At 47.7% G+C, this 26,050-nt stretch overlaps 1 protein-coding gene across 3 annotated transcripts in view; it reads left to right on the top strand.

Moving 5' to 3' along the window:
* Nucleotides 1-26,050, top strand: part of TRERF1 (transcriptional regulating factor 1) — a 329,029-nt gene that overhangs the window by 25,138 nt on the left and 277,841 nt on the right. The window lies entirely within an intron of this gene.

Genomic DNA, 26,050 nt, shown 5'->3' with positions numbered 1-26,050 from the left:
CTTTATTAAAGTCCATTGGCTCCCAACTGAGGCTAGGATAAGTTTTAAATTGGAATGTTTTCTATGGAAAATTATTGCATGGATTAGTACTACCTTATTTGATATCTCTTGTGCACTATGCATCAGGTTGAAAATTGCATAACACTCAAAATTCTCTCCTATTTGATTTTCCGAGCCCTAAGGGTATTATTTTGAAGAGATATTTTATGCGTCTGTTAGCGTATTAGGCAGCCAAGTTTTGGAAACCTTTATCCAATAATTTATGGTTTTTATCTTCTCTTGATATGTTTAGAAGGGACTAAAGACCCTATTCTCTGAATATGTGACTAAGAAATAGTGGGTGTTAGCTTTGTTGGGCTATTCTATATTTGTTACTTCCTAGACGTACTGTGGTCTAGAGTCTTACTGTAATCCGCTTTGAATTATGCAAATGGAATTAGCAGACTATAAGAAATTAACTGTAACTGTTCATATGCATGCAGCCAAATTGTGAAGAGAAGAGGGATGACTCACTTTTTTGCTATTAATCATTTCTATCAGTGAAAAAAAAGAGGACAGTTCTCAATAAGTTATGCCAACTATTGTTCCTCACAAACAATCATAAATAAAGTGGGAACAACAGAACTTGTAATGTTGAAAAAAGAAAAAGGAAGAAAAAAAGGAACCGGGGGGCATCAGATTTATATCAGTGGCCAGGCTATTAGGTCTCTTATAGTGCTCATCTATTTCAAACCCTTGAGCCTACTGCATAACATCGATCACTTGCCAACTGGGACCAAAATCTCCAAAGAACTGCTCTTCATACTTTATTAATGAAACTGAAAAATCATATAAAAGATTTTTATAACAAACTTACAACATATCCAAAAATGTATAAATGGTGACTACTTCTCATGCTTCCTGAGCCTATCTTTCTGTTGGTTGCCGGACACCCCTTAGTGCGTGACACCCACTATCTCCAGAAGCAGGTCGTTTGACTGAAACGCTGTGCTTTACACGCCTTAGCGTCAGGCAATGGAATGTTTTGATCAGCGCTGAGTCTGCTAATGCAGGATAAGTAGTTGCCATTTATATATTTTTGGATATGTTGTAAGTTTGTTATAAATGTTTTAAAATCTTTTATATGATTTTTCAATTTCATTAATAAAGTATCAACAGTAGTTCTTTGGAGGTTTTGGGCCCAGTTGGCAAGTGATCCATGTTATACAGTAGGCTCAAGGGTTTGAAATAGCTGAGCGCCGTAGGAGACCGAATAGCCTGGCCACTGATAGAAATCTGATGCCCACGGTTCCTTTTTTCCAACTTTTTCTTTATTGTTCTTTTCTCAACATTACAAGTTCTGTTGTTCCTTCTTTATTTATGACTATTAATTTCTATAGCAGTATTGGATATAATTAGCACTGTACACATTACATGTCAGTACTTTCTGTGTCCCTAGAGGGCTCACAATCAAGTTTTTGTACCTGTGGCAATGGATGGTTAAATGACTTGCCCAAGGTCACAAGGCGCTGCAGTGGGAATCGAACCCAGGTTCCCAGAATCAAAGCCTGATGCACTAACTATTAGGCTACTTGTCCACCAGTGAAGCTGATCCCTGAAGTGTGTAACAGTAGCATTTATGTTCTAACATTTCCCCTCCCCTTGTCTGTATAAGGCCAGCTGATCATAATTTGGTTTGTGTTAGGACTTGGTGGGGGAGTGCCAACAGCTGTCCCTGCAACCAGGAAGTCTCGTAAATCAAAAGAGTATATCAGATGTGTGGAAAACATTCCATCTTCCGATTTTGGTGTTCAGAAAAAGCGAAGATACTTACATGTAGCAGGTATTCTCCGAGGACAGCAGACTGATTATTCTCACAGTTGGGTCGGCGATCTGCTCCGGCCCGGGAACCGCCATTTCATTTAGCAAAATGTTTGCTAGAGCCTTCTGAGTGCGCTGTGCGTTGAACTGCGCATGCACCGAGTGTTTCCCGCCTGCTGCGCGGCCATGCTCCTCAGTTCAATGAAGAGTAAAAAAGAGAGAGAAAGAGGAGACAATTCCAAGGGGACGTGGGCGGGTTTGTGAGAATAATCAGCCTGCTGTCCTCGGAGAATACCTGCTACAGATAAGTATCTTCGCTTTATCCAAGAACAAGCAGGCTGTACTATACTCACAGTTGGGGTATCCCTAGCATCCAAGCTCACCCAAAACAACAAAGGTTGATCAATTGGACCTCGCAAGGGCAAGGACATAACATAGATTAACCTGAAACTATATATAAGTAGCTGAGAGTGCAGCCTGGAGCAGAACAAAAAGTGCCTAGGGGGGGGGGTGGGGGTGGAGTTGGATTCTTAATCCCAAACAGATTCTGGAGCACTGACTGCCCAAACTGACTGTCGTGTTGGGTGTCCTGCTCAAGGCAGTAGTGTGATGTGAGTGTGTGGACTGAAGACCACGTTGCAACTTTGCAGATCTCTCCAATGGATGCTGACTTGAAGTGAGCCACCGATGCAGCCATGGCTCTGACATTATGAGCCATGGCACGGCCCTCCAGAGTCAGCCCTGCTTGGGCATGTGAAGGAAATGCAATCTGCTAGCCAATTGGAGATTGTGCATTTTCCGATGGCGACTCCCCTCTTGTTGGGATCAAAAGAAACAAACAACTGGGCGGACTGTCTGAAGGGCTTCGTCCGCTGCAGTCTAAGGTATGCAAGCTGCTTTCGCCAGGATGGGCATGAGGACGGGGAAAGAATGTTGGCAAGACAATCGACTGGTTGAGATGGAACTCCGACACCAACTCCGGCAGGAACTTAGGGTGCGTGTGGAGGACTACACTGTTGTGATGAAACTTAGTATAAGGTGTATCACTGACTCTATGAGCTGAAGTAACAGCCACCAAGGAAAGGACCTTCCAGGTCAAGTACTTCAGATGGCAGGAATTCAGTAGCTCAAAAGGAGCTTTCATCAGCTGGGTGCGAACGATGTTGAGATCCCATGACACTGGTGGAGATGAAGCGAACAGCTAAAGGCTGCCAAAGAGATAGGCTTACCTTCTACACATTGATGATAAGCACTAATTGCACTAAGGTGAACCCTTACTGAGTTGGTCTTGAGACCTGACTCTGATAAGTGTAGAAGATATTCAAGCAGGGTCTGTGTAGGACAAGAAAGAGGGTCTGTGACCTTGTTGTCACACTAGACAGCATACCTCCTCCATTTGCAAGAGTAACGCTTCTTAGTGGAATCTTTCCTGGAAGCAAGCAAGACCTGGGAGATACTCTCCAAACGACCTAAGGAAGGGAATTGTAGGCTCTCAACATCCAGGTCATGAGAGCCAGAGATTGGAGGTTGGGATGTAGAAGCGACCCCTCGTTCTGTGTGATGAGGGTCGGGAACACTCCAATCTCCACGGTTCTTTGGAGGACAATTCCAGAAGAAGAGGGAACCAAATTTGACGCGGCCAGTAGGGCGCAATCAGGATCATGGTTCCGCGGTCCTGCTTGAGTTTCAGCAAAGTCTTTCCCACCAGAGGTATGGGAGGATATGCATACAGAAGACCTGTTCCCCAATGTGGGAGAAAGGCATCTGATTCTAGTCTGTTGTGGGCCTGAAGCCTGGAACAGAACTAAGGGACCTTGTGATTGATTTGAGGGCAAAAAGATCCACCGAGGGGGTGCTCCATGCTTGGAAGATCTTGCGGAGATCTGGTGCCTCCAAGCTTGTTGGTGTAGTACATTGCAACCTGTCTGTTTGAATTAAGATAATTTGGTTGGACAGCCGATCCCTGAAGGCTTTCAGAAGACTTCTAAAAGCCTTCGGGGATCGGCTGTCCAACCAAATTATCTTAATCTTAAGACTTTTAGAGCATTCCAGATCGCTCGGAGCTCCAGGAGGTTGATCTGAAGACCTGTTTCCTGGGGGAGCAGGCTCCCTGAGTGTGAAGCCCCTCTACATGAGCCCCCCCATCCCAGGAGAGATGCATCTGTCATCAGCACTTTCTGCGGCTGAGGAATTTGGAATGGTCGTCCCAAGGTCAAATTGGATCGAATTGTCTACCAATGAAGAGAGTTCTGAAAGTCGGTGGACAGTTGGATGACATCGTCTAGATTCCCCGCAGCTTGGTACCACTGAGAAGCTAGGGTCCATTGAGCAGATCTCATGTATAAACGTGCCATGGGCATAACATGAACTGTGGATGCCATGTGCCCCAAGAACTGCAACATCTGCCGAGCTGTGACTTGCTGAGACGCTCAAACCATGGACACTAGGGACAGAAAGTTGTCTGCTTGTGCCTTGGGGAGATAGGCTCGAACTGTTCTCGTGTCCAGCAGTGCTCCAATGAACTCCAATTTTTGAACAGTGAGATGGGACTTGGTGTAATTTATGACAAACCCTAGTAGTTTTAGCACCTGAACAGTCATCCGCATGGACTCCTGAGCACCATCCTCCGAGGTGCTCTTCAGCCAATCGTCGAGATAAGGGAACATGCACACTCCCAGTCTGTGTAGTGACGCTGCAACTGCTGCTAGGCATTTTGTGAATACTCTGGGAGCTGACGCTAGGCCAAATGGCAGTACATGGTACTGAAAGTGCTGCGTTCCCACCCGAAATCGAAGATACTTCCTATGAGCTGGAAGTATCGGGATGTGCGTATATGCATCCTTTAAGTCCAGAGAGCATAGCCAATCGTTTTCCTGAATTATGAGAAGAAGGGTGCTTAGGGAAACCATCCTGAACTTTTCTCGTACTAGGAATGTGTTCAGGGCCCTTAGGTCTAGGATGGGACGCATCCCCCCTGTTTTCTTCTGCACAAGGAAGTACCTGGAATAGAATCCCAGCTCTTCTTCCCCTGGTGGAATGGGTTTGACTGCATGGACCTTTGGAAGGGCGGAGAGTTCCTCTGAAAGTATCCACCTGTGCTCAGAACTGTACGAATAAGCTCCCGGCGGGCAATTTGGAGGTTTGGATTCTAGATTGAGGGCATATCTTAACTGGACTATTTGAAGAACCCACCTATTGGAGGTTATGAGAGGCCACCTTAGGTGAAAAAACATTAACCTCCCCCTGACCGGCAAGTTGTCCAGTACGGACACTTTTAGTTTGGCTGTGCTTTCCTGGAGCCAGTCAAAAGCCCGTCCCTTGCTTTTGCTGAGGAGCAGTAAGGGCTTTGAGTGCACGCTGTTGATGGGAATGAGCATGCTGGGGCTGAGCCTGAGTAGGCTGGTGAGATGCTGGAGTGTACCTACGCCTGGGATAGAAATAGGGGGCACTAAATACCTCCTAGTTGAGGAGGCGGTAGCAGAAGGCGCCTGGCAGGAGAGAGAAGCCATAGCATCTGTATGCTTCTTGGTCTGGTCAACTAGATCTTCTACCTTCTCTCCCCCCGGCAAGGAACATCCGCAATTCTCTGCTGGACTGAGTGATCCAGGTCAGAAACATGCAGCCATAAGAGGAGTTATGGGGTAACAGAGACCTCATCAACCCAGGTTCACCGTGGATCCGGTACTGGGATTCTTTCTTCTTAGGGATCACGGGCCCAGACAAGAGGGGACGCCCAGTTCCGCATAAGGGCTTCCTGGAGTACCTTATGCATAGGAGCTGTCACTGCCTCTTTAGGTGTAGAGGTGTAGTCCAGGACCCCGAGCACCCTGGGCTCATCCTCCACGTCTAGGGGGAATGGAATGGCCTCAGCCATTTCCCGTACAAAAGATGAGGAGAGGCTCTCAGGAGGAGACAGTCTCCTTTTAGGTGGAGGGGAAGGTTCTGAGGAGGAGAAGTATCTGGGATCTTCCTCTGACTCCCACGAGCGCTCCTCGATGTCGGAAAGCACTTCCCTCAGTGACCTCTGAGATTGTACCCGCCTTGACGCCAAAGACCCATGGTCTCGATGGTGATGCCGAGGGGCCAGCTCTCACATGGACTGTGGCGAAGCTTCCTCCACCGACGTTGATGGGGAGTCAACCTGGGTGGCAGCCGATACCAGAACCTCAAGCAGCACCGAGCTCGGGGACCTCACCACGGGTGGAAGGCCAGAGATAGCAGCTGTGGCAGGCGACGTGGTAGGCATAAGCACCCCCCGATATTGATGCAGATGCGTCGAGGGGGAACGGTGTCAGTACTTCTTAGCCTTCACTCGATGCACCTCACCAAGGCTCCTCAGTGCCGACGAGGACGATGTCGAATCCTCATGTCGTCTCAGGGTCAAGTCTAATGATGGACAGTCCTGGGGGCCTGCACAACAGGAGGCCTTGAGGCAGGTGAACACCCACTTGATGCCTCACTGCTCCCAGCATGCTGTGGCCTCTCAGCAGCTGTGCCTGCTTCCACTCCTGCCGTTGATGTGTCCCTTGGTGTCGACGTCATTGCCGCTGACGTCGAAGGACCGAACCAGGCACCAAAAAGTTTTTCTCTCCAGGCTTCTCGAGCCAGTTGAGTCCTTTTCTTCATACAAAGACAAAGGGCACAATGAGCTGGGCTGTGGTCGGGCCCAAGGCACTGGATACACCACGAATAGGTATCGGTGCCTGAGATGGTCCGGTTGCATTGAGTACAGCGTTTGAAGCCACTGGTAGTCTTCGATGACATGGAAGGGAAGTCAGCACCGACTAAATCAAAAGCCTCGATTGTGCCAAGAAAAAGGGCACAAAAGGAGGGAAGGACCCGGTTGAGCAGCCTAAAAACGGCCACATTGGAAAAGAAAGTAAAATAACTAAGAAAAATAAAGGGAAGATCACTGTTTTTTTAAAGCAAAATGAAACAAATGAGAGAGACAAAATAAAAATATTTGAAAAAACACAGTCAAGGCTCTTTCCCGGGCACACAGAGGAGCCACAGAAACCCACTGTTGCTCCTTATGCGGAAGAAAAAACAGAGGAATGTGGCCGCGCGGTGGGTGTGAAAACACTCGGTGAATGTGTAGTTCGACGTGTGGCGTGCTCAGAAGGCGGTAGCAAACTTTTTGTTTTATGAAATGCTGGTTCCTGGGTCGGCGCAGATCGCCGACCCAACTATGAATATAATACAGCCTGCTTGTCCTCTGAGAATAGATTTTCAAGCATCATGATCATTAAGCTAGGGATACAAACATGTAGATTAAGAGAGATCTATAAACAGTGGAGCTCAGAAGAATTTTGAGGAGACAGTGTTTGTTACCTGCTGATTCAGGCTGTGCGTGTGTGATCTTGAGACTCTTGCTTGAGGTGCTAGTCTGTCTATGTAACTGTGGTCAAGTAAGTAGAAACAATGAGGTCGATATTTAAAAGTTTTTGGCCCATTAGCAGCAAGCTACCCGTTAACAGCAATATAGCTTTTCTGGATCGTGTTGTCACCTCACTGCTCTATCAGGTTGTTTAGCAGCGGCCACTATCCGGATACTGCCGCTGAATATCTGTATTTGTTTTGCCTGTGGTGTTAGCATTTAAGAAAAAAAATGCTGCTTCTTGTGGGTTCAGTATCTGGGGGATAGTTCCTCCTTGTTGCATATCTTCAGAAAATGTTATGCATTTGTGCACAGCTCTCCATCCCAGTGGTGGCTGGAGGTGTGGTTATGTTGTAAGTTATTGCTTGCTGTAGGTGATGGTTGCAGTATTTGCACTGCATAAGGGGCAACTTCCTTTTTTAAAGGGTACCAGGCCAGAACCAGTGGCAGCCTCCTTTCCCACTCCATCTGCAGTGGGGAAGCAGAACAGTTTACTGCTATTTAAAAAGGTTCCAGTTTGGCAGGTTGGCACTGATATGGTCTACAAGTGAGGGATATGGAAGTAAAAACAAAACAGAACATTACTTGATGCTGTTGATTTTGTAGTTCACTGGTGAAAGACATGGAAAGAAGTAAAGGACTAAATCTATAGATCTTGCAGGGCTCTGAGGAATCACAGCATTTATTCTTTCACTTTCTAAGATGCATTTTGCAGAAACTAGAGGGTTCACCTTCTCCATAGCTGGGCCAGTGGAGGAGTGGAACAGCCTCCCAGTGGATTTGTGGCTCATGTCTGACATAATGAGCTTTAGGAAACTGCTCAAAGTGTTACTTTTTATTCAGGTATTTGGCAATGTATGCTTTTGTAACTATGTTATCATATATATGGTATGAAGGTAGGATAAGTATTGGCAATATTACTTATATCTGTTGGAGCAATATGCCATAGTATATTGATTCTTTATTTGTAATTATGCTGTTTTTGAGTCTGTGTTTTTAGTTTAATATTTTTGTGTATGTTGTTTTAACTGTGTATGTCAGTTGTGATCTCCTTTAGGTTTTGATGCAATAGAATTAAAAAAAGATAATATGTCTTGTTCTGGATGATAAATAGAAAAACAACAAAAACTCAATACACCCAAACTTGCCAAATAGCAGTATCTGTTTTAAGAAAGAGATATTCCTAAGATATTTGGCACACAAAAAATGTTGTCGAGCAAGTCAAAGGGAATCCAAAAACATAATGGGGCTCATTTTTGAAAGAGAAAAGTGTCCAAAAAGTGTCATAAAGCACCATTTGGACAGATTTCTTCTCAAAATGTCCAAATCGGTATTTTCAAAACCTGTTTTGCAGATGTGTATCTATGTATTTCGTCTACAATTCAACCAGATCAAAAGGGGGCATACATTTCGAAGGCGGGATTAGGGCATGCCTAACACTTGGACATTTTACAGTCATAATGGAACAAAACCAAAACGTCTAGGGCGAAAACGTCAACATTTTAGTCTAGACCTGTTTTTCTAAGAAAGTACCCTAAATGATGAGATGACCACTGGAGACATTCAGGGATGACGCCCTTTACTCCCCCAGTGGTCACTGATCCCCTCCCATCCCCTCCAAAATATGAATAGAATAGTACTCACTAGCCTCTCTGACAGCCTCAGGTGGTATAGCCAGGTCCATTAGAGCAGCATTCAGGTCGCTGGAGTAGTGTAGTGGTGGATGCAGTGCACTGTAGATAGTTGAACCCAGGCTTATACCTCCCCCTACCCTGATACACTTGTGATGGAAACTGTGAACCCTCCAAAACTTACCAGAAACCCACTGTACCCACCCGTCACCCAAAAGGGCTGTCGTAGTGGTATACAGTTGGGGGTAGTGGGTTTTAGAGGGCTCAGCAGACAAGATAAGGGAGCAACGGTGAGATGTGTACCTGGGAGCATTTATATGAAGTCCACAGCAGTGCCCCCTAGGATGCCCCATTGCTCTCCTGGAATGTCTGGAGGACCAGTCTGCTAAAAATGCTGGCCCTTCCTACATCCCAATGGCTTGATTTTCTCTGTTTTTCACATTTTTCCGAAAATGGCCTGAAAAGATAAATGCACAGAGCACAAGACTTTGTTACAAATAAAATTTAACCCCCCCCCCCCCCAAAAAAAAAAAACCCCAGTTGTTTAGCTTTTTTCAAAAATGGTTACATTTGCTGTTCGGATTCGGGACGTTTAACATAAAACGTCCAAAGCCCGACTTAGATGTCATATTGAAAAAGCCCTTCAAAATGTAATGGGCCTTGGTGGAGAAAGAGGGAGACAATGATGAGCCAAATGTTACGAGGAAGGAGTATTCAAGGACCCAACATGGCTAGTGTTTCGGTGGAATACCTGCATTAGGGGTATCAGTCTTGGGTGAATGCTTCCAATGATAGATATTCAGAACAAGCACAGAAGGTAGGCACATTCATAGGTGCCACTCTGACAGCAATCAGGTAAGAAATTTTGTCATGGATTGGAAAAAAAAGTTTGTTGGGCACGTGAGGAGAAACATCCATAGATGCTTCATTTTACATCTTCCATGCTGTTAACTGACATCTTTTTATCCAAATCCATATATGCCTTTACTTGGTTGCTTGAATACTCAGACCCAAGTTCGTTGCTCATGGCTGGCTTAATTTAGCCTTGAATCAGACAGCAGCCCCCATTCTTGTTTAGTTAGAACTATAACAATGTTGATTCAGGAACTATGAGGGTAATTCTATAAGTGGGTGCCTCCTTTTAGGTGCCCTGCTGATTTGCAGTGAGGACCTAATCTATAATGGCACCACGTTGCCTCAATTCCATTACAGAATACTAGCGTAACTCGGTATCAGTATGTCTCACATTTAGATGCTTACAGTTACATTAGCCATAGACCTGCAGGCAGCCAAATATGGCAAGGGCATACAAAACTTACTATGGGGCTCATTTTCAAAAGACAAAAAACTTTTAAAAAGTGGCATAAACTGGCAGATGGCTGTTTTTCTTGCCAAATGTCCAAATCGGTATTTTCAAAACCCATTTCCAGACATTTTTCTATGCTGTTTTTCTGCAGTGCGTCCAAATCTCAAGGGTGTACGTTACGTGCATGATTTAGATGTTTTTCACCCTTAATGGAACAAAATGAAAACATCCAGGACTAAAACTGACATTTTGAGCTTGTCTAGTTTTAATAACGACTAAGCCACAAAGAGGGTCATTTTCATTATTAAGTCTAAGTCATGCGAAATGTTCAAAATCCAAATAGGAAAGAAGGTTATTTTCGAAAAAGAAAAATGCCTGTTTTTTTTTTTTAAATACTGTTTCAAACAAGGTTTTGTGATTTAGTTCATTTTTGAAAAAAACCCCGAATAAGTACAAAACGTAGAAATTAATGCCATTGGGATGTAGGAGGAGTCAGCATTTTTAGTAGACTGGTCCCCAGACAACCCAGGAGAGCAATGGGGCACCCAAGAGGGCACTACTGTGCACTTCATAAAAATGCTCCTAGGTATACATATCACCTTTGCTCCCTTATCTTGTCCTCTGAGCCCTAAAAAACCCATTACCCCCCACTGTACACCACTACAGTAGCCCTTATGGGTGAAGGGGCACATATATGTGGGTATAATAGGGTTTTGGTGACTTTGGGAGGGCTCACGGTTTCCACCACAAGTGTGACAGGTACAGGTACAGATTGGGACCTGAGTTCCCCACTCCATAATGCACTGTACCGACCACTACACTAGGGACCTGCATGCTGTTGTAATAGACCTGACTTAACACCTGAGGCTGTTATAGAGGCTGGTAAGTCATATTTTTATTCACATTTTTGGGGGGTGGGAGGGGGTCAGTGACCACTGGCGGGGCTATTGAGGGGTCACCCCTGTTTCTCTCCAGTGGTCATCTGGTCATTTAGGGCACCTTTTTGTGCCTTATTTGTTATGAACAGTCTAATTTAAAGGGACCAATATAAAGTAAGTGTGGGGACAAAGTTTTTTAGATGTTTTTTTTTTGCTGTTATAAATTCTGAAGATCCCCGCCTACCAAAATATGAAGGAGTTACTAATGGGTACACTGTGAGAGTACTAAAAATGATTTGACTCTTTAGTGTTTGGGATGATATGAAGATTGTTATTTGTTATGAAAACAGGTCTAGCTCAAAACGTCTTAGCTTTAGTCCTGGACGGTTTTGTTTTGTTTTGTTTCAGTATGGCTGAAAAACATTCAAGTCTTAGGAATGCCCAAATCCCACCCTTACCACACCTCTGACATGCCCCATTGAGAATTGAATGCACTGCAGAAGAACAGCATAGAAAAATGTCTGAAAAATAGGTTTTGAAAATACCTATTTGGACGTTTTTGTGACCAAAAAGTCCAAATGCTGCTTTATGCCACTTTTTAGACATTTTTCTCTTTTGAAAATGAGTCCCAAAGTAGCCTAAATAACCAGATGACCATTGGAGGAATAAAAGAATGACCCCCCCCCTCCTTATTCCCTCAGTAGTCACTGACTCCCTCCCATCCCTCAAAGATGTGAAAATAATTACATGCCAGCCTGTATGACATCCTCAGATGTTATAGTCAGAGCAGCAAGCAGGTCCCTGGAGTAGCCTAGTGGTGAGGCCAATAATCCACTGTAATTGTTACACTTATGGTGGAAAGTGTGAGCCCTCCAAAACCCACGCAAAACCTACTGTACCCACATATAGGTGACATCTACAGCCATAAGGGCTATTGTAGTGGTGTACAGTAGGTTTTTGGGTTTTGGATGGCTCACTATACAATATAAGGGAACAATGGTGACGTGTGCCTGGGAGCTTTTAGGTGAAGTCCACTGCAGTGCCCCCTAGGGTGCCCCACAGCTCTGTTTGGATGTTTGTGTAGTCAGTCTACTAAGAATGCTGTGGCTCCTTCATCTCAATAACTTGATTTTCTGCATTTTTAACTTGGATGTTTTTTTTTTCCTAAAATGGACCAAAAACATAAATGCACAGAGCACAAAACCATCTAGCAAGTGGCCATTTTTGGAAAAAGAAATAAGATATTTTGCTGTTTTGAAAATCACTGCATTCACTATTCGGATTCTGTATGTCTTGAGCAAAACGTCTAAAGTCGGACTTAGACGTCATATCGAAAATGCCCCTCTGTATTATGTAAGTCGTGAAAGAAAGTGACAGCCCTACCCATTCCGTCCCTTGTATTTATGCGCTATGCCACTTAATGCGCACCCTTACAGAGTTGCATTTAAGTGTTCACTTGCAAGCGTAAGTGACAGCAAAACACCTGCCTGTGAAAGGGATAGTTTCCTTGTCATCAAGCAGATGAAGCCATTACGTATGGGTTGTGTCCATCAACCAGCAGGGGGAGATAGAGAGCACTCAACTTTTCACAGTGCCTCATGGCCAGCCAGCTCCACTGCCTCTTCAGTATCTCCCCAAGCAGGGTGGCTGCAGCTTCTTCGAGCTCCATCAAAAATCTGCCTGGGGGTGGCTCCTGGCTTGCCAGTTGTTAGCTGGGGTGTTAGAGGCTATAGCAGCTTCACTTTGAAGGCACATAGGTTAGCCCTTTCCCTGCCTTACCCATGCCCCCCGTGGATGTGGACATATTAGCTTGCTTTTCCCTGTCCTTTCCCACTCAGTGGATGCAGACGTAAAAAAAAAAAAAAAAAAAATGGAACAGGTTTTCCTTTGATACTTCTATGGGACCGGAGCTGTGATACTCGGTGCTTTGAGGTAAGAGTGTTTTCTAACTCCTCCGGGGTGGGCCCGCGATCGGGGCTTTTGGCACGAAACCGCCATTTTGAATTTTCCCGCCGTTTTCGGCGATGGCTGCAGAGAATCTAAAGCACTGTTCCCGGTGTGACAAGCGCAAATCAGCAGCGGGGCTCTGTAAATCGTGCTGTACAGGTGTAAGTGCCTGCCTGAGCATGACGAGCGATGATTCTTCCCGCTCAGAGCTGGCAGCGGATGCCATTTTGAATTCTCCGCATGGCGCGGCCTCCGTAGAGACGGAGAGGCCTGAGCCCGGGGGGGGGGGGGAGGGACCTCGAATTGAGGCTATTCAGGGAGCGGCTAGCTCCGGACAGGATCTGGGTGCCCAGGGCGAGTTTTTCTCCCCTGATTTTGTGTTGTTATTGCATAAAGCATACATGCTGAAAAGAGCTCTCCCTCAAGGGTCGTCTGAGGCCCCTTCTATTGTCCCCCCCCCGGTGGATTCTGGCCTGGGACTGCCTGCTGAGGCTATTTTCTCTGATAATTGGCATAAAGAAAAGCGTAGAAGGGCTAATTCCCCTTCAGATTGTGGTGCACCTCCTTTTTTTCCCCCCCGTGGTCAGGCTGTGAGGATTCGGAGAGTTCTGGCAGGCCTTCGTGGTCTGAGGAGCCAGAGTCAGGTGCAGAATTACCACAGGATCTGGATGATCCCTCCGCGGTGAGGATTTTCCACCGTGATGAGCTGCCAGCGCTTATTTCAGATGCCCTACAGGTCCTTTCTATTGAAGAGCCTGACAGTGGCACGGCCTCCTCTGTGAATCCTAGAATGGCTAGTACCAAAAAGCCTGCTCGAGCCTTTCCTTTGCATGACTCCATCCAAGAGCTTATTTCCGCTCAGTGGGCTGACCCCGAGGGACCTATGAAAGTTTCCAGGGCTATGGGGCAATTATACCCTCTGCGTGAGGAGCATTTGGCTCGCATTGCAATGCCTAAAGTAGATGCCCTAGTCACTACGGTGACAAAGAGAACTACCCTCCCTGTTGAAGGAGGAGTTGCCCTGAAGGATATACAAGACCGTAGGCTGGAAGCAGCACTTAAATGGTCCTTTGAAATTGCAGGTCTTACTGTTCGGGCGTCTGCATGCAGTTGTTATGCTGCTAGAGCCTGCCTGGCGTGGTTGCAACAGGCAGTGGAACAGCCCGGAGATGGAGCGGAGCCCTTCTCGGATGTGGCTCTGCGGCTGGAGTCGGCCTTGTCCTTTTTGGCTGATGCCCTTTATGATATTGTCAGAGCTTTGGCTAAACAAATGGCAGTAGCAGTGGCGGCTCGCCATCTTATTTGGCTACGACATTGGGCAGCGGACTTGGCCTCTAAGCAAAGGTTGGTGAAGTTGCCCTTCCAAGGCCTTCTCCTATTTGGTGAGGAGTTGGAAAAAAAATTGTTAAAGGCCTGGGAGATCCTAAACCCCAGCGCTTGCCCGAAGATAGGCAGAGGCCTTCCTCCAAGGGTCAGGCAGTCCACTCCTCTTATAGACCTCGCTTCCGTGAAGCTAGAAGGTACCGCCTGGGGCGTTCTGCTGGGTTCACTTCTCGTGCCCGTTTTTCAGCAGAGGAACTCTTTTCGCTCGGACAAGCGTTCCGCAGCCACCGGCTCTAGGCCTGGAGTTCAGGGGCGACCCTCTCAATGATGGTGCGCCGGCCCCCTCCTCGCTTCCTGTCATCGGAGGACGTCTTTCCCTCTTTGCCGAGGAGTGGGCCAATATTTCCTCAGATCAGTGGGTTCTGGACCTGATCAGAGATGGCTACAGAATAGCATTCAACGCCCCAGTAAGAGACGTGTTTGTGGCGTCCCGATGCAGTTCTGCCGCCAAATGGGCGGCAGTAGAGGAGACTTTGCAAGGTCTGATTCAGTTAGGGGCCGTGTCCCCGGTACCTCCCGCCGAACACGCTACGGCCGATACTCCATCTACTTTGTGGTGCCGCGAAAAGGTGGGTCTTTTTGCCCTATTCTGGACTTAAAAGAATTAAACAAGTCCCTGAGAGTGCGGCATTTCCACATGGAAACCCTGCGCTCCGTCATTGCTGCAGTACAGCCAGGAGAGTTTCTCACGTCTCTAGACCTGAAATAAGCTTACTTGCACATACCAATTTGGCCCCCGCACCAGATGTTTCTGCGGTTTGCGGTGTTGGGAAAACATTTCTAGTTCCGGGCCTTGCCTTTTGGCCCCGCCACAGCTCCCCGAACCTTTTCGAAGGTAATGGTGGTAGTAGCTGCTTTGCTCAGGCGAGAAGGTATCAGGGTTCACCCGTACCTAGACGACTGGCTCATCAGAACAGACTCTGTAACAGAGAGCTATCAAGCTACAGCCAGAGTGGTCTCAGTACTTCAATCTGTAGGCTGGGTCGTCAATATGGCCAAAAGTCACCTGAGCCCCTCGCAATCTCTAGAATATTTGGGGGCCAGGTTCGACACAGACTCGGCCTATGTATACCTACCCGAGCTAAGGCGGTGCAAGCTTCAGAATCAGGTCCGTCTGCTCCTGGGATCGATGACAGCCACATTGGAAGTGGTGCCCTGGGCAAGAGCGCACCTGAGACCTCTACAGTATTCCCTACTTCAAAGATGGTCTCCAGTTTCTCAGGATTATCAATGCAGACTTTCTTGGCTCCCTGCGGCCCGACTCAGCATGGAGTGGTGGCTCTCAGACAGCATGCTGCGGCGAGGAAAGCCGCTGGTGCTCCCCGATTGGTGTCTAGTAGTGACAGATGCCAGCCTGAAGGGCTGGTGCGCACATTGCAAGGGGAAGCATGCCCAGGGTCTATGGACACCCGAGGAGTCAGAGTGGTCCATCAACCGTCTGGAGTTGAAAGCGGTGTTTCAGGCGCTTCTGGCCTTTCAAGTGACCGTGGAAGGATTGGCTGTCAGAGTGATGTCGGACAACACGACAGCAGTGGCCTACATAAATCGACAAGGCGACACTCAGTGCAGAGCACTGGCCGCGCAGGCCGAACAGATTTGCCACTGGGCCGAGCTGCATCTTCAGTTTCTGTCGGCAGCTCACATTGCAGGTCAGAGCAACATGCAAGCCGATTATCTAAGCAGGCATCAGATCGATCCAGCAGAATGGGAACTAGCAGACGAAGTATTCCTGCAGATATGTGCCAAATGGGGCAAGCCCGTGATGGATCTTATGGCGACAAGTTCAAATGCCAAAGTCCCTTGCTTCTTCAGCAGACGGAGAGATCCTCACTCGGCAGGGTTGGATGCCTTGACTCAGCCCTGGCCTCCGGGCCTACTATATGTGTTCCCTCCATGGCCCTTGACAGGGTGCATGCTCCTGCGGATTCGGCTGCACCCAGGAGAAGTGGTCCTCATCGCCCTGGATTGGCCCAGGAGGCCTTGATATGCGGACCTCCAACAGATGCTAGTGGAGGCTTCCCTTCTTTTACCTCTGGTACCGAACTTGTTGTCACAGGGCCCGGTAGCCATGGAGGACGCCTGCCGCTTTGGTCTTGTGGCATGGCAATTGAGAGGGCGCAATTGAGGGACAAAGGCTATTCAAACACAGTCATTTCCACTCTCCTGCAGGCCCGCAAGCGTTCCACTTCCGTGGCTTATGCCAGGATTTGGCGCCAGTTTGAGTCTTGGTGTGCTTCAAAAGCAATCACACCCATGCGGGCTCCTGTCTCGCCGATTCTGGACTTTTTGCAGGATGGTGTACAAATAGGCTTGGCCTATAATTCCCTGCTGGTGCAAGTGGCAGCATTGGCCTCCCTTCGTGGTAAGGTTGAAGGCGTGTCTTTAGCTGCTCATCCAGATGTGGCATGGTTTCTTAGTGGGGTGCTTCGGCTCCGGCCTTCCGTGCGAGCACCCTGTCCAGCTTGGAACCTGGAGCTAGTTTTGAAGGCCCTGCAGGCTTCTCCTTTTGAGCCACTTCGGCGAGCATCGGAGAAAGATTTGACACTAAATGCTGTTTTTCTTGTGGCCATTACTTCGGCGAGGTGGGTGTCAGAGCTCCAGGTGCTGTTCTGTAGAGACCCATTTCTGCAATTCTCAGAGTCCGGGGTCACGGTTCGGCCTGTGCCTTCCTTCATGCCTAAGGTGGTTTCAGCGTTTCACCTAAACCAGCCTATTTTCTTGCCCTCCTTTGATAAGGAGGAGTTTCCAGAATCTTTTGGGCAGTTGCACCTGTTGGATGTGCGCAGGACTCTGCTGCAGTATCTGCGAGTTACTATCTCTTTCAAGATCTATGATCATCTGTTTGTTTTGCTATCAGGTCCTCGCAGAGGATCTCCAGCGTCTAAAGCCACTATTGCTCGCTGGCTCAAAGAAACTATCTTTTCAGCTTATCTGCTTGCCGGCCGGTCTCCGCCTGTAGCCTTTAAGGCGCATTCTACCAGAGCGATTTCTTCCTCTTGGGCTGAAACTGGAGCACACTCTCGTCAAGAGATATATGCACAGTGCAACAACATGGGCTTCTAAGCTCTCTTTTGCCCAACATTACAGGCTGGATGTGGCTGCTAGGAGGGATGCGCGTTTTGGAGCCCAAGTGCTAGCGCGTGGTGTGACCTGTTCCCACCCTATATAGGGATTGCTTTGTTACATCCCATACGTAATGGCTTCATCTGCTTGATGACAAGGAAGGGAAAATTAGGTTCTTACCTTGGTAATTTTCTTTCCTTTAGTCATAGCAGATGAAGCCATGAGCCCTCCCTGTATGATTGTCTGTATGCTGTGAATGTGTTTCAGGTTCTGTTCTTGTTTCCTGAAGTTCCTTCCTTGGGAGAAAATTGGAAAACAGTCTTCAGGATTCATGTTCACTTATAGGAGGATGAGTCCATTCCCTCCAGTTTATGTTTTGGAGGATGAGTTTATTCCCTCCAGGAGGTTGCATGTATCCCCTCCAGTTATACAATAAGGAGGACGAGTTTATTCCCTCCAGGAGGATGTGTTCATTCCCTCCTTTTGAGTTCATGGCATTGTTAAGGGGCCATCGTTCGCTGTGAGGAAAGTTCATGCTATTCCCATTGCGGTTTGCCATACTGCTTTGGAAGCTTCAAATACTGAAGAGGCAGTGGAGCTGGCTAGCCATGAGGCACTGTGAAAGGTTGAGTGCTCTCTATCTCCCCCTGCTGGTTGATGGACACAACCCATACGTAATGGCTTCATCTGCTATGACTAAAGGAAAGAAAATTACCAAGGTAAGAACCTAATTTTCCCATTCTCTACACTTGTGTGCTCAAGTGGTGTGTAAATGTGGACACCTTGTTATAGAATTGCCTTTTGCATAGCCCTTGCTCCTCCAAAATAATGCTGGCTTCTTTACTAGTGGACTCTCCATGCCTCTCAGGTCAGCAATACTGTTGGAATAGATTTCCATGGTGATGACAATGATGGCTATTTTAGAAGCTGTGTTCCTGTTTTGAATGTCTGAGAACTGGCATTTAGATGTCCATATTGCATTGATGTCCAAATTCCCATTTTTATAAAGTCCGGATATGTCTAAAATTGAAGTATGTCCATATGGCGAGGGAGCATGATCTAGGCACGTTTTGGGTGGGACTAGGGAGGGGTGAAAAGATGTCCAGTTTGATTACAGAAGGGGAAGGGACATCAATGTCCAAAAGGATAGACGTCTGTTTTTAGATCTGCTACTTGGCATGTTCAGGTTGTAGAAAGGTGCTTTGAATGAGTAGCTCTTCACTGGAGGGAGTAAGGGAAGTCACAGTAGGTATTTTTCTGTCCCTGGAGGGCTCACAGTAAAAAAAAAAAAAAATAATAATAAAAAAAGAAAATTATAAACAGCTACTATGAGATTTGAATCAGCAACTTCTGGCTCTCTGCTTTTGTTTTCTTCTGGCTGCTTGAACCGTTAGGCTACTGCTCCACATGGATGTCTGGGTGGCCGTTTTATAATATGGATTTCCTTGTCATCAAGCAGATGAATCCATTACGAGTGGGTTGTGCCCATCAACTAGTAGGGGGAGATACAGAGCACTGAGAAACCATAGTGCCTCATGGCCACCTAGCTCCATCTGCCTCTTCAGTATTCTCTATCTCCGCAGCAGGGTGGTTGCAGCTTGTTCAAGCTCCTTCAGAAAATCTGCCTGGGGTGGCTCCTGTGCTTTTGCCAGTTGTAGCAGGGGTGTTGTGGCTGATGGTGCCCACTTTAAAGGCAAATAGGTTAGCCCTGTCCCTGTCGTTGCCCACGCTGTGGATGCAGGCACATAGGTTCGCCCTTTCCCTGCCTTTTCTACGCTACTGATCCTCCGGAGTTGGAAATTTGCTTCTTTCGCTGTTGCCTCAAACTTTCCTCAAAGCGTTAAAAAAAAAAAAAAAAAAAGTTGTCACGTTTTGGCGCTGCGATCCCAGAAAAGAGGTTTTCTTCTGATTGTGCAGCATGACTGGAGCTCAGAGACTCGGTCTGGTGAGGTAAGAGCATTTTGTAGCTCCTCCGGGGAGGGCCTGCGTTTGGGACGATTCTGGCGCGAATCCGTCATTTTGAATTTCCACCGCTTTCGGCGATGGCTGCTGTGAAAGTAAAGCGCTGTTCCGTTTGTGGCAAGCGCAAATCTGCAGCGGGGCTCTGTAAGGTGCTTTCCAGATGGTAGAGCCGGCCCGAGCATGGCGAGTGATGTTCCTTCCTGCTCCGTAGAGCTGGCAGCGGGCGCCATTTTGGAACAGCATGGCGCGACCCCCGCTGAGGCAGAGGGGTTTGAGCCTGGAGGGGCGCATCATGTAGAGGCTAATAAAAGAGCTGTTTCCTCCGGACTGGAACCGGGAGGCCAGGGTGAGCCATTTTCCCCTGAATTTGTTTTATTGCTGACATAATGCATACATGTTAAAAAGAGCTCTTCCGCAGGGGTCCTGTGCGGCCCTGCTTTCTGTATCCTCTCGAGTGGAGTCTGACCTTGGATTACCGTCAGGCGCGTTTTCCCCTGACAGATGGCTGCAAGACAAGCACAGAAGGATGGATTCCCCTTCAGAGAGTGGCGCACCCCCTTTTTTCCCCCGTGGTCGGGATGTGAGGAATCTGAGGGGTCTGGCAGGCCTTCGTGGTCTGGAGAGCCAGAAGAAGGTGCAGGATTGCCACCGGATCCAGATGATCCTTCTGTGGTGAGGATTTTCCACCGCAATGAGCTGCCAGCACTTATTACTGATGCCTTGCAGGTCCTCTCTATAGAAGACCCTGGGAGTACTGAGACCTCCTCCGGTAATCCGAGGATGGCAAGTACTAAGAAGCCTGCTTGAGCCTTTCCTTTGCATGACTCCATCCAAGAGCTTATCACGGCTTAATGGGCTGACTTCGAGAGGCCTTTGAAAGTCGCCAGGGCTATGGGGCAATTATACCCTCTAAGTGAGGAGCATTTGGCTTGCCTAGCAGTGCCTAAAGTGGATGCCCTAGTCACGGCTGTGACAAAGAAAACTACTCTCCCAGTGGAAGGAGGAGTTGCCCTGAAGGACATGCAGGACTGTCGCCTGGAGGCAGCTATGAAACGGTCCTTTGAAATTTCATGCCTATCCTTACGGGTGTCTGCATGCAGCTGCTATGCTGCCCGAGCCTGCCTCACTTGGTTACAACAGGCAGTGGAACAGCCCGGACATGGAGCGGAGCCCCTTACGGAGGTGGCACCGCGGATGGAGTCAGCCTTGTCATTTTTGGCTGACACCCTTTATGATCTGGTCAGAGCTTCAGCTAAACAGATGGCTGTAGCGGTGGCGGCTCGCCGTCTTCTGTGGCTACGGCATTGGGCAGCTGACATGGCCTCCTAAGCAAAGGTTGGTGAAGTTGCCCTTTCAAGGGCTTCTTCTGTTTGGTGAGGAGTTGGAGAAAATTGTGAAAGGCCTGGGGGATGCCAAACCCCAGCGCTTACCCGAGGATAGGCCACGGCCTTCTTCCAAGGGTCAGGCGGCATTTTCACATGGAAACGTGCGGCATTTTCACATGGAAACCCTGTGCTCCGTCATAGCGGCGGTACAGCCAGGAGAGTTTCTCACGTCTCTGGACCTGAAAGAAGCTTACTTGCACATACCAATTTGGCCCCCGTACCAGAGGTTTCTGCGTTTTGTGGTGATGGGAAAACATTTCCAGTTTTGGGTCTTTGGCCTCGCCACAGCTCCCTGAACCTTTTCCAAGGTAATGGTGGTAGTAGCTGCTTTTCTCAGGCGAGAGGGTATCCGGGTTCACCCGTACCTAGACGACTGGCTCATCAGAGCAGACTCTGCAGAAGAGAGTCATCAGGTTACAGCCAGAGTGGTCTCAGTACTGCAATCTCTGGGCTGGGTCATCAATATAGCCAAATGTCACCTAACCCCCTCTCAATCTCTAGAATATTTGGGGGTCAGGTTCGACACAGCCTCGGGGATGGTCTTCCTACCCATGCAAAGGCGGTGCAAGCTTCAGCACCAGGTCCGTCTGCTCCTGAGGATGCCTCGCCTGCGAGTTTGGGACATTGTCCAGCTGTTGGGGTCGATGACGGCCATTTTGGAAGTGATGCCATGGGCGAGAGTGCACCTGAGACCTCTGCAGTGTTCCCTGCTTCAACGATGGTCTCCAATATCTCAGGATTATCAATGCAGACTCACGTGGCTCCCTGCGGCCCGGCTCAGTATGAAGTGGTGGCTCCCAGACAGCATGCTGCGGCAAGGAATGCTGCTAGTGCTCCCCGATTGGTGCCTAGTGGTAACAGATGCCAGCCTGAAGGGCTGGGGTGCACATTGCCGGGGAAGGCATGCCCAGGGTCTTTGGACACCCGAGGAGTCGGAGTGGTCCATCAATCGCTTGGAGTTGAAAGCGATTTTCCAGGCGCTTCTGGCCTTTCAATTGACCCTGGAAGGATTGGCTGTCAGAGTGATGTCGGGCAAAACGACAGCAGTGGCCTACATAAATCGCCAAGGAGGCAGTCAGTGCATAGCACTAGCAGCCCAGGCCGCGCAGATTTGCCACTGGGCCGAGCTTCATCTGCAGTTTCTGTCAGCAGCACATATTGCAGGCCAGAGCAACGTGCAAGCCGATTATCTGAGCAGGAATCAGATCCACCCAGCGGAGTAGGAACTTGCAGGCGAAGTATTCCTGCAGATATGTGCGAAATGGGGCAAGCCTGTAATGGATCTTGTGGCATGAAGCACAAATGCCAAAGTCCCGTGCTTCTACAGCAGATGGAGAGATCCTTGCTCGGCAGGGTTGGATGCCTTGGCTCAACCCTGGCCTCAGGGCCTCCTGTATGTGTTCCCTCTGTGGCCCTTGATAGGGCGAGTACTCCTGCGGATTCGGCTCCACCAAGGAGAGGTGGTTCTCATTGCCCCGGATTGGCCCAGGAGGCCGTGGTATGCGGACCTCCAGCGGATGCTGGTAGAGGTTCCCCTGCCATTACCTCTGGTACCAAATGTTGTCACAGGGACCGGTGACCATGGAGGACGCCTGCCGCTTTGGTCTTATGGCATGGCTATTGAGAGGGCGCAATTGAGAGACCAGGGATATTCCATTAAAGTCATTTCCACTCTCCTACAGGCCCGCAAGCGTTCCACTTCCATGGCTTATGCCAGGATTTGGCGCCAATTTGAGGCTTGATGCGCTTCTAAAGCGATTACACCCATGCGGGCTTCTGTCTCGCCGATACTTGACTTTTTGTAGGATGGTTTACAGAAAGGCTTGGCCTATAATTCCCTGCGTGTTGAAGTGGCAGCCTTAGCATGTTTTTGAGGGAAGGTCGCTGGCCTCTCTCTGGCTGCTTGCCCGGATGTGACACGGTTTCGTAGAGGGGTGCTTTGGCTCCATGCTCCCGTGAGGGCTCTGTGTCCGGCCTGGAACCTGGGGTTAGTTTTAAAGGCCCTTCAGTGTTCGCCCTTCAGTGTTCGCCCTTCGAGCCGCTTAGGCGAGCTTCGGAGAAGGATGTGACCTTATAGACGGTCTTTTTGGTGGTCGTGACATCGGCGAGACGGGTATCTGAGCTCCAGGCGCTGTCCTGTCGAGACCCATTTCTGCAATTCTCAGAGTCCGGAGTAATGGTACGTACGGTGCCTTCCTTCATGCCTAAGGTGGTTTCAGCGTTTCACCTAAACTAGCCTATTTTCCTGCCCTCCTTTTCTAAAGAGGAGTTTCCAGAAGCCTATGGGCAGTTGCACCTTCTGGATGTGTGAAGAGCTCTGTTGCAATATCTGCAGATGTCAAATGCCTTCAGGACCTCTGACCATCTTTTTGTTCTTTTGTCAGGTCTGCGCAGAGGGTCTCTAGCGTCTAAGGCCACTATAGCCCATTGGCTCAAATAAGCTATCTTTTCAGCATATCTGCTATCTGGCCGGCCTCCGCCGGAAGCCTTTAAGGCACATTCCACAAGAGCAATTTCCTCTTCTTGGGCTGAAACTGGAGCACTCTCTCTTCAAGAGATATGTAGTGCAGCTACTTGGGCTTCGAAGCTCTCGTTTGCCCGACATTACAGGCTGGATGTGGCTGCCAGGAGGGACGCGCATTTTGGAGCGCAAGTGCTGGCGCATGGTGTGGCTTGTTCCCACCCTATCTCAGGATTGCTTTGATACATCCCACTCGTAATGGATTCATCTGCTTGATGACAAGGAAGGGAAAATTAGGTTCTTACCTTGGTAATTTTCTTTCCTTTAGTCATAGCAGATGAATCCATGAGCCCTCCCTCAGTGGTTCATTATGCGATGTTCAGTTTTTCCTGTAGATATGTTCCCTCATTGGGAGAAGTTGGAAAACAGTCTTCAGGATCTCTGTTCAGTTACAGGAGGATGAGTCCATTCCCTCCTTTGACTTATAGCTCCTGTTTGGGGCGTTCATCCGCTGTGAGGAAAGTTCATGTTATTATGCTTTGCGGTGTAACACTGCTTTGGAAGCTTCAAATACTGAAGAGGCAGATGGAGCTAGCTGGCCATGAGGCACTATGGTTTTTCAGTGCTCTCTATCTCCCCCTGCTGGTTGATGGATACAAGCCACTCGGATTCATCTGCTATGACTAAAGGAAAGAAAATTACCAAGGTAAGAACCTAATTTTCCCATTCTTATGCTGGCACCCAGAGTCCATGCCCCTTGTTCTGCCCTTATCATAGTTTGGACATTTTAGTTTGTAAAATGGATGTTCATGCTGGATGTAGCCAGCACTTGGATGACCATTTCTCATGTATTTTAAAACAAGCTGTATGTCAGCAACTCTTGTTATAAAATATGAGAAATGGACATTCATATCTGACGTACAGAATTGGATGCACACATACTGAGTTGGACGTTCTTTGAATTACTCTCACTGTTTTCTAATTGAGCAGTAGTGGGTAAGGATGTATAGGCAAAAAACCCCAAACAAACCTGTTTTAGTTTTCTGTGTCATCTTCAGGCTCTTTTAAAAACTTATAGCCCACCTAACACCTAGGTGAGTTTCAAAATACGCACATATTTAAAAACATAAAACACAAAAATCACACACACAAAAACTTTAGCAGTATGATCAACAAAAACAATCTACATATACTGCTGCATATCAGAACGGTCCATGTATACTAGTGTATAACATAAAAACCTTTTTTTTTTTTTTTTTTTCCAATTCTCTTTATTGTCGTCGGTACAATACATGCTTATACAATGCACTTAAAACAGTATGTCCTTCGTCACAGGGATATACACAAATAATATACATGAAACACAATTGCACTGACATTTTCTTCTATTCCCCTTCCCCCCACCCTCCCCGAAACCCCCCCCGGCCTGCCCCCCCCCTCCCCCCCCCTGTGATCATCCATGGTGCTAGGAAACCTTATTGTCTTAACAGTTCCTCTAACTTCTGCCAAAGCAGTGCATACTGTCTGTTGTCTGAGTTTGGAGATGACTTATACAATGTGTTCTCATATTTTGCTATTTCTTTGACCTTTGCCACCCAGCAATTATAGGGTACTGGTTCTTCCCTTGTCCAACACTGTAGGATAGTTTTTTTTGCTGCCAGGGTAGCCATATATAAAAATCTCCGCTGTGGCTGAGAGAACCCCTGCTCCAGTAGATCTGTCTGGTCTCCCAACAGCAGCGAATGGTAGGACCACTCTACCCTCTCCTGGAGCACTGCATTCAATACCCCAAAGAGTTGGTTCCATAGTTCCAATTTCGGGCATTCCAGGAAACTATGTATGAAGGTGCCTATACCCGCCTGGCATTTGGAACATATGTCCGACTCCCACAGCTTCATTTTCTTTCCCTTTTCACAGGTAATATATGCCCTATGTAGCAATTTAAACTGAGTTTCTTGCCAGTCCGCACATTTGACAAATTCTGCTAATGACACAAACAGGAAATTAAACTGAGGCTGCGAATAATCAGTTCCCATTTCTCTATTCCATGCAGAGACAATTCCTCCCCTCCCATCAGCTGGCCCAGCCATTTTCGTCAACTTATACCACATAGATAATTTATTGCCCTTTGGGGGTAAACATAACACCATCTCATCCATTTTCCCATATGTCCATCCCTTCCCATACTTCCTCCATGCCTGTGACCAGTAATGTCGTGCTTGCAGATATTGTAACATTTGATTATTTGGGATCCTCCATGTTTCCTTCACTTGCGAGAAGGGAAGGAAACTATTGCTCTCCGTGGACACCAAGTCTCCCCATGTCACACATCCATTTTCTGCCCATCTTTTAAATACAGAGGGTCCCATACCCACCGGGAAGTCTACCAGCCCCACCAATCTCTGAAAGGGCGAGGCAAATGGGCTTCTATCCTGTCGACTCCTCCACCACTTCCATGCCTTATGGAGCGGTATAAGAAAGCTAAGCTGTTTGTTTGCAATGGTACCTAGTCCTGGCGGGGTGTGTATTAGATTTATAAACGAGTATGGTTTGCACCATTCCTCCCACCAATGATTTGGAGTGAATTTCGACTGGCTACTAATACCTTCGTATATTATATGCATCAGGGCTGCCACATTGTAAAGGCGTAGCTCAGGTAGATTAAGGCCTCCCCTTTCCCTATTAAGTATTAACACTTGATATCCTATGCGTGCGCCTTTATTCCTCCATATGAATGATCTTAGTGGATCTAAATAGTCTTTCGTCCTGTCTCTTAATCCATATGGGAATTGCTTGCAATGGGTATAATAATTTTGGCAACAGAACCATCTTGACCAATGCTATTCTGCCATAAAGT

Source organism: Microcaecilia unicolor, chromosome 3 (genome assembly GCF_901765095.1).
Source record: "Microcaecilia unicolor chromosome 3, aMicUni1.1, whole genome shotgun sequence".
Lineage (NCBI taxonomy): Eukaryota > Metazoa > Chordata > Amphibia > Gymnophiona > Siphonopidae > Microcaecilia > Microcaecilia unicolor.
Note: the sequence above shows the minus strand (reverse complement) of the source record. Positions and strands in the feature narration are given on the sequence as shown.